Source organism: Schistocerca serialis, chromosome 8, assembly GCF_023864345.2.
Source record: "Schistocerca serialis cubense isolate TAMUIC-IGC-003099 chromosome 8, iqSchSeri2.2, whole genome shotgun sequence".
Lineage (NCBI taxonomy): Eukaryota > Metazoa > Arthropoda > Insecta > Orthoptera > Acrididae > Schistocerca > Schistocerca serialis.
Window position 1 is genome coordinate 497,419,986 of NC_064645.1, and position 12,791 is coordinate 497,432,776.

Here is a 12,791-nt window from a genome sequence, read left to right on the forward strand (position 1 = left end):
CACAATAACTTTCGCTAATTCCAAAGACAGCTGAGCCATCCTGAGAGAGCCTGATTCGCCACTGCTTTGCCCCAATGCCACCTCCACCCGAATACCATCAAGTATTCCTGAGGACCTACGAACTCTCTGTGCCGTCGTAGAGAAGCAAACTGCTACAAACATTGCACTTATGGACCGTGGCGGCTAAGAGCACATGTGCCTCCCATGCTGCCCAGTGCCTGTCTAGTAGTCGTGAAACAACTCAGGCAAATGTTTGGTTGTTCCCCAGACATTTCATTCATTTGGCAAAAAAGTGCACAAAGCCATGTTTGCAACCAAGTGCCAAACATGATCTGGTTTGGCACAACAGATCGTGGCACACACCTACAGCGCCTACCATTTAAGCACATCGTTGTCCAACGTCAAATAGGCATAATAGCAGTGCTCATCATATCGCCAGCTGCAACACAACTCTGATGCTACCACCTACTACATGATCACACCCCACCAAATCACAATGACTGGTCATCACTAACCACTCTTCGTGCTTAGCGTTTTCAGTGAACACGAAATTGAATGACAGCACGCTGAGGGCTACATACTACCCAGAGGCAAAGCAACACAGTATGGCCCTTAATGGCAGTTGATGATCCTGTTTTACGCATATATGTTCACAAGACTTTGGACTCTGACAACAGTCTGCCCGATAGCTGCAAGTGGACTTTTGTGTTAACCGACATTGCTCAGCTTACCTTGGTTGCTGATTTCGTCATACAGGCTAGTTTGAGTAAGGATTTACTAAATGACTTCCTGATACACTATGTTGATGATCATACTACCCCAAAGTAAAGTGTTGCTTGATAACATACATCACACACAGGGTGGGTAACTTGCGGTAACAGTGTTGCTGCCTCAAATGACGTATGAGATTACTGGGAGTCCTATCACTGCAACTTGATATCAGACTTCCATTCCTTGGAACCTGCAAAACATTAGAGCAGCTTAGAATGCCTCCACAATGCAACCATGCTCCACTCAGAACAATGTCCTCAGAAAAAAAACAGTGCCCCATAAAGCCACAGGGTGTGGCCACTCCCACCCATGGGTGGTTTTGTCATGTATCCACTGGACTGCGCCGAAATGCCCACTTGACACCAAAGCAATTTTTGAAGAGATGTTGTTTGGATAGCCCTTGGCTCTCACCACTCCACCTGGCACCCATGTGGTGATTATCAGGCATTGAATGTCTAAGCATTCCTGGATAGATAGCCAGTACCAAACATTCAGGATTTCACAAGTTCTTTGCCGGTGCAAACAGCTTCATTGTCCTAGATTGCAGAAAGGTTTACAATCAAATTCCTGTGCAGATAAGGGTGTACCTAAAAGTGCAATGGCAGCTCCATTTAGATTTTTCGAATTTTTTGTTATGCCTTTTGGGCTTAAAAACACAGCCCAAATGTGGCAATGTTTTTTGAATGGGTATTTCAATGGGCTTCTCTTTTTGCTCTGCTTACCTTATGATGTTTTACCTTGACGACAAATGGTTCAAATGGCTCTGAACACTATGGGACTTAACAGCTGAGGTCATCAGTCCCCTAGAACTTAGAACTACTTAAACCTAACTAACCTAAGGACATCACACACATCCATGCCCGAGGCAGGATTCGAACCTGCGACCGTAGCGGTCGCGCGGTTCCAGACTGTAGCGCCTAGCGTTGTTGACATTCTCATACTTTCTGAAAATGCCCAGTCATTTGAACTGCAGTTAGGATGGTGCAACAAAGATTTACAGACTACAGAATTGCACTGAGCAAAGACACATGTTTCATTGATGAACCTGTTGTGACCTTACTACACTACAAAATTTCAGCACATGGCATCACGCTTTTAATTGACAAATTGGACACTTTCCATGCCTTCCGTTAGTCTTAAAATTTTCAAGAACTTAGACATTTTCTTGGAAAGGCCGCAGAACATAGTAATAGACAAAAAATTATTGAGTCAGATAGAAGTGATATCTGACATTCCCTAAGGAAACATTCCTTATCTATGTAAACAATTTAGGATACAATCTATGCAGTCCCCTTAGATTGTTTGCAGATGCTGATGTCATTTACCATCTAGTAAATCATTGGAAGATCAAAGCCAATTGCAAAAAGACTTCGACATGATACCTGTATGGTGAGAAAAGTAGCAATTGTTTCTGACTAAGGAAAAGTCATTCACATGAGCATGAAAAGAAATCTGGTAAATTTTGGTTACACAATAAATCACTCAGATTTAAATGCTGTCAATTCAGCTATATATCTAGGAACTACAATTACAAACAACTTAAAATAGAACAATCACATAAATAATTTTGTGGGGAAGGCAAGCCAAAGACTGTGTTTTATTGGCAGAACACTTAGAAGATGCAACAGGTCTATAAAAAGACTGCCTGCACTATGCGTCTTCATCTTCTCCTAGAGTGTTTCTGTGCGGTATGGGATCCTTACCAGAGAGGATTTATGGAGGATACTGAAAGAAAAGAAAAAAAAGGGCAGCTTCTTTCATATTATCGCAAAATAGAGGAGAGAGTGTCACAAATATGATGAGCAAGTTGGTGTGGCAGTCATTAATGCAAGGGTTTATCTCATTGTGGTGAGAACTTTTTATGAAATTTCAGTCACCAGATTTCTACTTTGAAATTGAAGATATTTTATTGTCACCAAACTACATAGGGAGCAATGGTCACAATAATAAAGTAAGAGAATCAGTGCTCACACAAATGGTAGTGTTTATTTTTCCCGTGCACCATTAAAAAGTAGTGGTGGTGGTTGTTAGGATGTTTAAGGGGGACTAAACAGCAAAGGTCATCAGTCCCCTTAAAAAGTGGAATAGTAGAGAAATAATCAGAAGGTGGTCCAAAGATCCCTCTGCCAGACACTCAAGTGTGAATTGCTGAGTAATGATTTAGAGTAATAATGTAGATCGGTAAATTTTTGCCGCCACCACCTGCCAGAAAATGCAAAAATACAAATTCCATTCACAAACACACTGGCAGCCCTCAACACAACACATAAGTGCCCTCTCCAGTGGACACCAGGAATTGGAAACTGCTTTCATGGCACTACAGGACAGCCTTGCCACCATGGTGGAGCTTGCCCACCCCGCCCTTGGGCTCACTTAGCTTTGGGTTGTTGATACCAGCCAACACACTATCAGTGCAGCACTACACCAGAGAGTGAATTGATAGTAACAGCCACTGACTTTTTTCTCCCAAAATCTGCAGCCCAGCCAAACATGTTGAAGCACTTACAACAGGGAGCTTTTAGTGATCTACGAAAGCATCTGACATTTCTACTCTCTTGTCAAGGCCCGTCCTATCACCATTTACATGTATCGGAAACCTATCATATTGCCATTCCAAAAGATCAGTGACAAGTGCTCTACACCAATTCAGATATGAGTACATTGAATATGTCTGCCAGTTTACAATTAATGTCTACCACATTCATGGCACCAATATCATCATAGCCAACAACTTTTTTTCGCATCAGCAGCTTAACACCAGCAATGAACTTGCCCATGCTCAGTTTCCTGATCAACAACTTCTACGTCTCCAACAGATGGATGCACCAGGGGATAGGGAAAAAGTATGGTGTGATGTACCTGCAAACAATCCAAGGCCTTGCATCACTCAGTCTCAACAGATAGTTTTTGACAATGTCCATAATCTAGCACCAGAACCAACATCACAGTGAAACAGGTATTGATCATTTCGTGTGGCCTTTTATCAGAAAAGATACATGCACCTGGGCTCACACATGCGTATGGTGCCAACACTGAAAGATTGGAAGTCATGTACATGCAAATGAGGGACATTTTCCAGCTTCAAAAGGGAATTTCAACCACGTCCACATTGGCCTATTCAGACTGCCTCCTGCCCCCCCCCCCCAATCTTGATGTTATATATACATCTTTATGGTGGTGAACAGATGCGCGAGGTGGGCAAAAGCAGTTCCAATCAAGGACATATAACTGAGATGACCGCTAAGGTGTTTGAGACCTCGTCACATTTCAGTTGCCCTCTTGTCATCATCACTGACCAAAGAATACAGGTTCCAGGTTCCAGCATTTTCAATAAACTGTCAAAACTGTGAGAGTTCCAGTGCCACTGGACCACAAGCTACCACATGGAAAGCAACGGCATAGTTGAGAGATGGCATTGCACTTTAAAAGCTGCACTAATGTGCCACAATTATACCTGGATGTGAACATTACCGCTATAGTTGAGTCAGTGCAAGTTGATCTCTAACAGCTGCAGGGGTTGGGTGCAGCACCTTCGCAAGCCTGTCTCAACTAAAAACATACAGTTATTCTGTAAATGTCTCTATGCCAATGCCTCATTGTTGTTACATCTCTGTAGATGGCTACTGTTTGCCACAGTAGCTATTTGTGGTCTCTGGGTGAAAGCTGGCAACAGCACCATGAGCTCTCAGGGATTATCTTACGCTGTCTTGATTATAGTGCTCTTAGGACAATGAGGACTATGCACGGCGTTCAATACTGACCTAGGGTGCACATCTACTGAGATGGTTTAGGGTGTTGTGGCTCAAGTGAAATGGGCATGGAGATGTCACAGTATAACAGCATGTTTGCTGTTGGCATTTGAATGTGATGAAGCTGAAGACTAGATGGCTGTATCAGTACATCTCGCAGTTTATCATCGAACTGTTGTGTAAAGGCTAATACAACATAATTGATTGCACTCAAGATCATATCATCGCGAGAGAGGGCATCTGTTGGGACATTAAGTTCTCCCTTGAAGTGTACAATGTTGGTCATAAATTGTCCTGCGAAGCCCAAATGACAAAGCTGGCATGGTGAAGCTTAGTTTGTGCATCAAAAAAATGCGTATGTCAGCAGTTTGTGGTCCATGACATGAGGGAAGTGTCTCACTTCAAGCATGTTTCAGAATTTCTTGATGGAAGCATATGCCATATACAGTTTGCTGTCATAGTTAAACCAGTTCTGCTATAAAGGGATAGCTTTTTATCATAGAATGCCAAAGGTTGCCACTAATCATCTATCTGCTGTTGTAGCATGGCACCTATTGCTGTCGCTGACTCATCACTTATTAAGCTGAGTGGTGCTTGCAGAACAGGGTGCATCAGCAAAGCAGCTTTGGTGATAGCAGTTTTTAAATTGTTGAAAGCAGTCTCAGCTTCACTACTCCACACCAGTCTCTTGGTTGGTCTGTGAGAGCTGCACAGAAGATCATTCAGAGGAGTGGCTTAGAATGCACAGTTCCGCAAACAACAGCGGTAGAAGCTGGTGATGCCTAGTAATCTCTGCAGTTCATGAACAGTCATCAGTCATGGGTAAATAACTATTGAGGCTATCTTGTCTTGTGGTTGCTGAATTCCATGGTCATTGTGATTGTGATTGTGACTTTTATTGGTCCCATAAATTACCTTTTGTACAGATATGTACTTCTAAAATAGGACTGGTCATTAAGCTTACAATCTAGATAATATGAAATATAAAAGTATATAAAACAGCTTACACATTAAATATACATAGGAGCTTTCACAGTATATATATAATATTACATTGTACACAATGACTAATGATGCAGTATATTCATAATATTACATGGTACAAAATGACTTATGATACATGATACATACAAAAAAAATTGTGAAATATAATTAGCTTATATTATACATCAGTGGTTCCTAGTTATAGTTAATTTCTTTAACACTGATTTCTGTTTGCTAGTTCTTTTTATGATGCATGAGATTTATCACTCACAGGATGAACTTTTGATCAATGTTTGCTAATGTAGTCAGCTACACTATAAAATTCTCCTTGTATCAGAAACTTTTAGAGTTGTGGGGAACGTTTTATCAGTTTCGAGGTCTTGTAATTCCCTTGGCATTTTGCTTGTATTAACTTGCCAGAGTATTTGGGTCCTTTTCCAAAATTTTAAGTTTATGTGGAATGCACTGCAGTTGTATTCTGTTCCTTGTGTTGTGTGTATGAACAGTCTCATTAGTCTCCAGTTTTGTGTGACCACGTAATGCACTCACAATGGTCTTGAATATATACAATGATGGAAATGTTAGAATGTTTAGTTCTTTGAAACAACTTTTATACGATTCTTTTTGCTTCTTTTTAAATATAATTTGAATGGCTTGCTTCTGTAATGTGAATATTCTCTTAATTCTTGTGATAGTTGAGTAGTTCCTCCACACTGTGGTTCCATATCACATGTATGGTTCAAAAAGTCATGATAGACAGTGCACAAGAGGTTTCGGTGAGTATACTGAGGCAGTTGTTTCATTATAAATACCACTGAGCTTAGCTTACTGGAAACAGTATTTATCTGCTGTTTCCAATTTAGCTCACTGTCTATTGTAATGCCCAAAAACTTAACTGAAGCTACTTCTTCCAGTCCTTTTTCATCTAAGAAAACATCCATATGTTCTTCTTTTTGTTTATTTTTGAAGACCATGTACATAGTTTTTTTTCGGATTAATAATTAACTCATTTTCAGAGAACCATTGTGCTGTACTACTGACTGATATGAATGTATTTTGCTCAAGGAGGAGGAGGATATTGGTGTTTAACGTCCTGTCGACAATGACATCATTAGAGACGGAGCACAAGCTCGGATTAGGGAAGGATGGGGAAGGAAGTCAGCCGTGCCCTTTCAGAGGAACCATCCCGGCATTTGCCTGGAGTGATCTAGGGAAATCACGGAAAACCTAAATCAGGATGGCCGGACGCGGGATTGAACCGTCGTCCTCCCGAATACGAGTCCAGTGTGCTAACCACTGCGCCACCCTGCTCGGTCTTTTTGCTCAAGTGCCTCCAAATTGTTGGAAACATTTAGCGCAGTCACATCATCTGCATAACATATTTTGATTTCATTTTCACATGTTTGTATATTATTCACAAATAAATTGAAGAGAACGGGTCCCATTACAGATCCTTGAGGTACATCATACTTAATGCTTCCAACTTCTGATCTGTATAAGTTAATAATGGCTACATATTGCCCCCTGTTACTTAGATATGATGTTATCCAGTTAACTGAATGTCCACGAATACCAGTATTCTCTAGTTTCTTTACTAGGACTGTATGTTCAACTGTGTCAAATGCCTTGGATAGATCAAGAAAAACTCCAGACACTACCGTCTTGTTGTCCAAGGCCTGTACGATTGATTCTGTTAATGATTTAACTGCTGTTTCCATTGATTTCCCTTTCTGATATCCGTGCTGTGCTGGAATTATTACGTTATGTTTTTCCAAATAAGCAGTTAATCTGTTTAGCATGAGAATTTTTAATATTTTGGAGAAGCCTGATACTAAAGATACTGGCTTGTAGTTGTTAGCGTTGTCGTGCTTTCCCTTTTTGTATACAGGTACTACTTTAACTAATTTGAGTTTATCTGGAAATACTCCTTCTCGGATTGTGTGGCTCAGAAAGCGGACTTCCAAATCTCTGAAGATGCATTTAGATTGATCCGAACAAAGATGCGTGAATATCTGGTACAGATGTTTGGCTTCTGAACTGGGCATAACTAATATGTCATCAATATACACATAGCAGAAGTCCAAATCTCTCATCACCTCGACCGTGAAACACTGGAATGTTTGTGTGACATTGCACAACCCAAATGGCATTCTTGTAAACTTGAAGAGGCCAAACAGAGTGGTGACAGTGGTTTTAGCAATATGTTCTGGAGCTACTGGTACCTGATAATATGCACACACCAAGTCTAAGGTGGAGAATATGTGCTTGCCATAGATGTTTAAGATGAAGTCCTCAATGTGCGATACCAGGTAACCATCCGGGATTGTCCTTGACTTTAGCTGTCGATAATCACTGTACAGATGCCATCATTTGTTCTTCTGGGGCACTACGTGTTACAATGAGGCCTAGCTGATGGTTGAGGGCTGGCAGACACTCTGCACAAGCATGAGAAAGAATTCTTGCTTAGCTATTTTCAGTTTCTGAGGTGCCAAGTGACACGATCGAGCATGGATTGGTGGTTAGGGAGTTGTAAGAATATATGCATTGTCAAATGGCTTACTGGTGCTACGGTTGGTAGCTGGCTAGTGACCTCCAGGAACTGTTCAAGAAGTTCTGCTTAGGGAGAGTCACCAACGATTGTCCAAGAAGCTGTACCATTCACACAATGTGCAGTTTCTTGACTGGCCAGAGTGGTAGTCATACCAAGTACTTGACAATGTCTTATGTTTGATAGCAGGCCATAAAATGACAGAAAGTCAGGGATGTCACATTCTCTACAGTAAATTGCCTCTTGAACTTACAATGTAGGCCTTGGTTTAGTGCATGTGTCATGTGACCATATATCTTTAATGTAGACCTGTTGGCAATGAAGAAGTGACAACCATCATAGTTAGAGTGAGGAAGATGAATGGATGGATAAACAACCACATCCAGACTAGTACCCCCAAGAACTCGAGTTTGGTATAGAGGTTGGTGACGAACAGTCAATGGCTGCTGTTCGGAAAGCCAGTTGTCATCATTACTGACTTCCTGTCACATTTCCCTTCTCGCATGACAGATTGCTTCTGTATGCATGAGGTCCAAGCCTTCTGTGGTACCAGAAGATCTTGTTTGACAAAGGCGATTGGTTGCATTTTCCAAGTGAGTGATGTTGTTGATGTCAGTGACTGGAATGTCATATTCACAGTGCAGCGACTTGCACAGTGAGCTCCATGATCTGCATCTGTAGTGATGCTATGACAGTATTGGGCAATGAGCTGACAGTTGCTATCACTGCAGGCAGATACATCTCCTCGATATGGTCTGTCCTAGCACATTGAAGTCTCCGGCACAGATTGTAAAGATCTTCTGTGCACTTGGAGGGAGATATGAGAGCCAGATGTTCCTTAAAATGTCTTCGTAAATAGCACTGCTTGCTAGTATTCGTAAATGGTGTAGCAACTGTGAAAGAGTCTGGTCTACTAACTCCTTTGTTCCCGGCAACTTCTCAAGCCATTTTGCCTCAGACTGCAATAGACATGTTGCATGGCATTCTTCAGAGTCAGTGCTCAGTGGTAAGGCAAAAATACCTTGCACTTTGATAGCCATTTCTTTGTTACGTGTAGTGACAACATAAATGTACTTAGGTTTGTCAGCTGTGTTGTTGGCGAGCACGAATTGACTCTTGAGTCGCGTGAACCGTAGAATGGGGCTCTCCAGCCAAAAAGGTGTTGGTTTGACAGTGACTCAATTAAATGAAGCATTCATGGGCATGTTGACAGATAGTGCTGGATCTGACATTGCTAAATCTCAATACGCGGATTGTGTACAGTGCAGCTGACATTTGAAGTCTGTTGGTGGTGCAGTATGTGGTTCACTTGGACTTGATGTTTGGAATGACACAGCATGGATACTACATTAGTTGACATTGTCTGTTATCTACAATCACGTTGGGTTCACCAAAAATGTTGCAGCTTGTGAGAAATTAACTTTAAGGCAATATTTACTGTATAAAGTGTTCATACAATGCTATCTGAGAACACATCAATGTGAAAAACAATAACAGAATAATTGTATAAAACAAGGCATAAATGATTTCATAGGTATTACGTCTTAAGTGTAATCACTGTGTGACTTATGCACTTCTGCACCTTATTGCACAATGATGCACAGCCTCTACAAGGGCAACCCCTTGCACATCCCATCAGAATTCCTCACCCTCACCACTATGAGATGAGCAACAGCTTCCGCAGCTGTTGCAACTGCAGAAACACTTAACATGAATATGTTTCCCTCCAGTGTCACACCATGGGTTTCACTCATCCTTTGTACACAAGCCACTAGCAGGCAGCTCACACTCATTCTTCAAACGGGCATTGTATACATGCCATTATAACTGTCCCGCTCAGGACTCTAGCTGGTTTTACGACAAGATGAACACACCGTGGATACAGTCCAAAACAGCAAGAGCATCAAAGTCTCCATAGAGCGTGTTAAGCCCATTTGGGTTTCACCATCACCTTCTGAAAGCACAATGATGCCAGGGGACCTCACACCCCTCATCCACTGTTTCTGGCCATTGGCAGTTCCCTAAACCTCCATGCCTCGGATCCAGCTGTGTCACCAAGTGTAGTTCATTTTCATGGCCTTTACTCCCAGCTGTCCACACATGGACTGGTCAAAAGGTCAAATTTAAACACTCATTTTTCCCCAGTGCTCCACACTTTAGGTGGAGGTGGGGGGTCCTCTATAGGAGTGGCATAATTGACTAATCAATATGTGACAATTGAAGTATGTCTTGATTTTCTCATTTTCTTTGTTGCTTCCCATTCTTCTTTGTTTGCTAATGCTTACATATATGTATTTTGTGGCTGTGTACAGTAAAATTGAGTTTATTTCCCTGTTACTCCCATGTATGCACATTACATGTAAATCACTGTGTCCCTACAGATCAAAGGGTAGGGTATAGAGACTATCTGAAGGAAAAGATCACAAAGTACAAATGGCAAATGATAATAATGTCAATGATTAATTAAAACCACCACAATTTATTGTGTCATGACCACTTTCATTCTTAGAACATCATCATGTTGTTGCGAAGTCATGCCAATATCACCATGTAAATGGTCTTGTTGTCATCTGTAATGTTAGAGATAAAACCCGTAAACAATGACTACAAAAATTCTTCTGTCTGCCTGGCAAAAGCATAGTGAGCTGACATGGCATGCCATGCTTCCCCCAGGTGATTCACAGAATGTTTGTGATAACTGTTAACAGGTTTTATCTCTTAATGTTACATATGATATTGGCAGAACTCAGCAACCTGATGATGATGATCTAAGAACAGAACTGGTCATGACACGATAAATTATTTAATAATACAACTGTGGCAGTTTTTGTTAATCATTGATATTAATTTAAATGAACTGTGATGTTCAACATGATCAATAATGTTACACATCCAAGACAGTTAACTGATGGCAAGCCTTATTCACCTGGTGATCCCTGGAGACTGACCAGGGTGGGGAGTATGTTGAGAATCAATTATGTGCTGAGGATTCTTGTCTCTGAAGTCAGTTCGTCTTAAATCAGAGTTTGGATGTTGTATCTTTGGCTTTACATCTGATAGTATCATTCATCATAATACACTATGAGAGAAGTGCTAACTGTGTTATAATTCATGGGAACATCATATAACGAGACACTCGTTATCAGGTTTCCAGAAGAAAACTGTCATTAGACAACTGAGGTACTCATGAGAAAATTGCAAAGAGACAGAATGGCTGGCCAGTGCTTACCTACATAAAGCAAAATTCCAGTATATTTAAAAATGAAACTCTATTCCCAGCTTTCAGCCAGGCATTCTGTCTTCTTGTAATTTAACAGTTTTCCCAAGTGATTTCTCTTTTTGATGTGTTTCAATGAAAAAAATCATCCAACAATTTATTTCACATCTCATGCTTGTGAAACCTAGGCTAGAAGCAAAATGAGTTAAAAGTAGAAAAGGAAAGAAGTGCTTTGTGGATATTGGCTTGATTTCAAAAAAGATAAACTACAAGAAGAGTAAATGGTCGGTACTCAGTGACAAAAGAAACACAGATGAGGAACCTGGATACCTTAATGCTATCTGTGCATCTAGAAAAAGCTTTTAAAATTAAAGTTTGACACAAGATGTTATTAAGTATGAAAATAATGAAATAGTGCTGAGGAAGACCAGTAATCTACAGTAATTAATAAATGAAATCCAAGTACAGATAATAAAAAATAGAAATTAAAAATGACAGTCTAATGTTAAAAATTCTGCAAGGTTGATTTGCAGAACCTTGCCACTGCTTGGTAAGTAGAATCTCAGAGAGGCAATCAAAAAATTGAAAGGAAATGTCAAAACCAGAAGGGTAGTTTGATTAGAAAAGAATGGGAAAGAAAATTGGCCAGGACTCTTTTTAAGAGTACACCCCAGCAGTTAGTTGAAATAATTTAAGGAAATCATAGGAAACTTAAATCAAAGTGACTGGACAAGTATTTGAATCCTATTTCCCCAAAATATGTGTAGTGACTGAACAATTATGTCATCTTGCTTTAACTTCAAAAGTTGGATAAAAACAAAGAGGATCAGACACCAACACTGAGTGAAATTCTTCATAATTAGAGACTGGAAGGAGCAATTCGCATTGGCTTTGAAGAAACTTTCAGCAGCCAAGATCACATTCAGTACTATTTACTCCTGATGACTGACTTAAACAGTTAAGATTGTCATCTTCTGATCTTCAAAAAAACTTTTGTTATATGTCCTGTTCCATTATGACTGTATCACATTCCATGTTGTTATCTTTCTGCTCACTATACGAGATTGGAATAATAGAGAATTGTGAAGGTGGTTCGATGAACCCTCTGCCGGGCACTTAAATGTGATTTGAAGAGTATCCATGTAGATGTAGATATAGATTGTATGTAGCACATTCCAAACATGTTCATTAAAAATAAAAATTGGTTTCTCACAATTAAAAACAACACAGTTAAAAAGTCCGCACCTACAGAACATCACACTGATACATGTTAGGTGCAGAATTGCATAACTGTGCACATGTTTATGTTTACATGATGAGGGAGAGAGCATTCCGTCTTCAGGCCACAAACAGCCTATTGGGACCATCCGACCGCCATGTCATCCTCAGGTCAGGATGTGGAGAGGAGGGGCGTGTGGTCAGCACACCGCTCTCCCGGTCGTTATGATGGTTTTCTTTGACCTTAAGCTGCTACTATTCGGTTGAGTAGCTCCTCAATTGGCATCACGAGGCTGAGTGCACC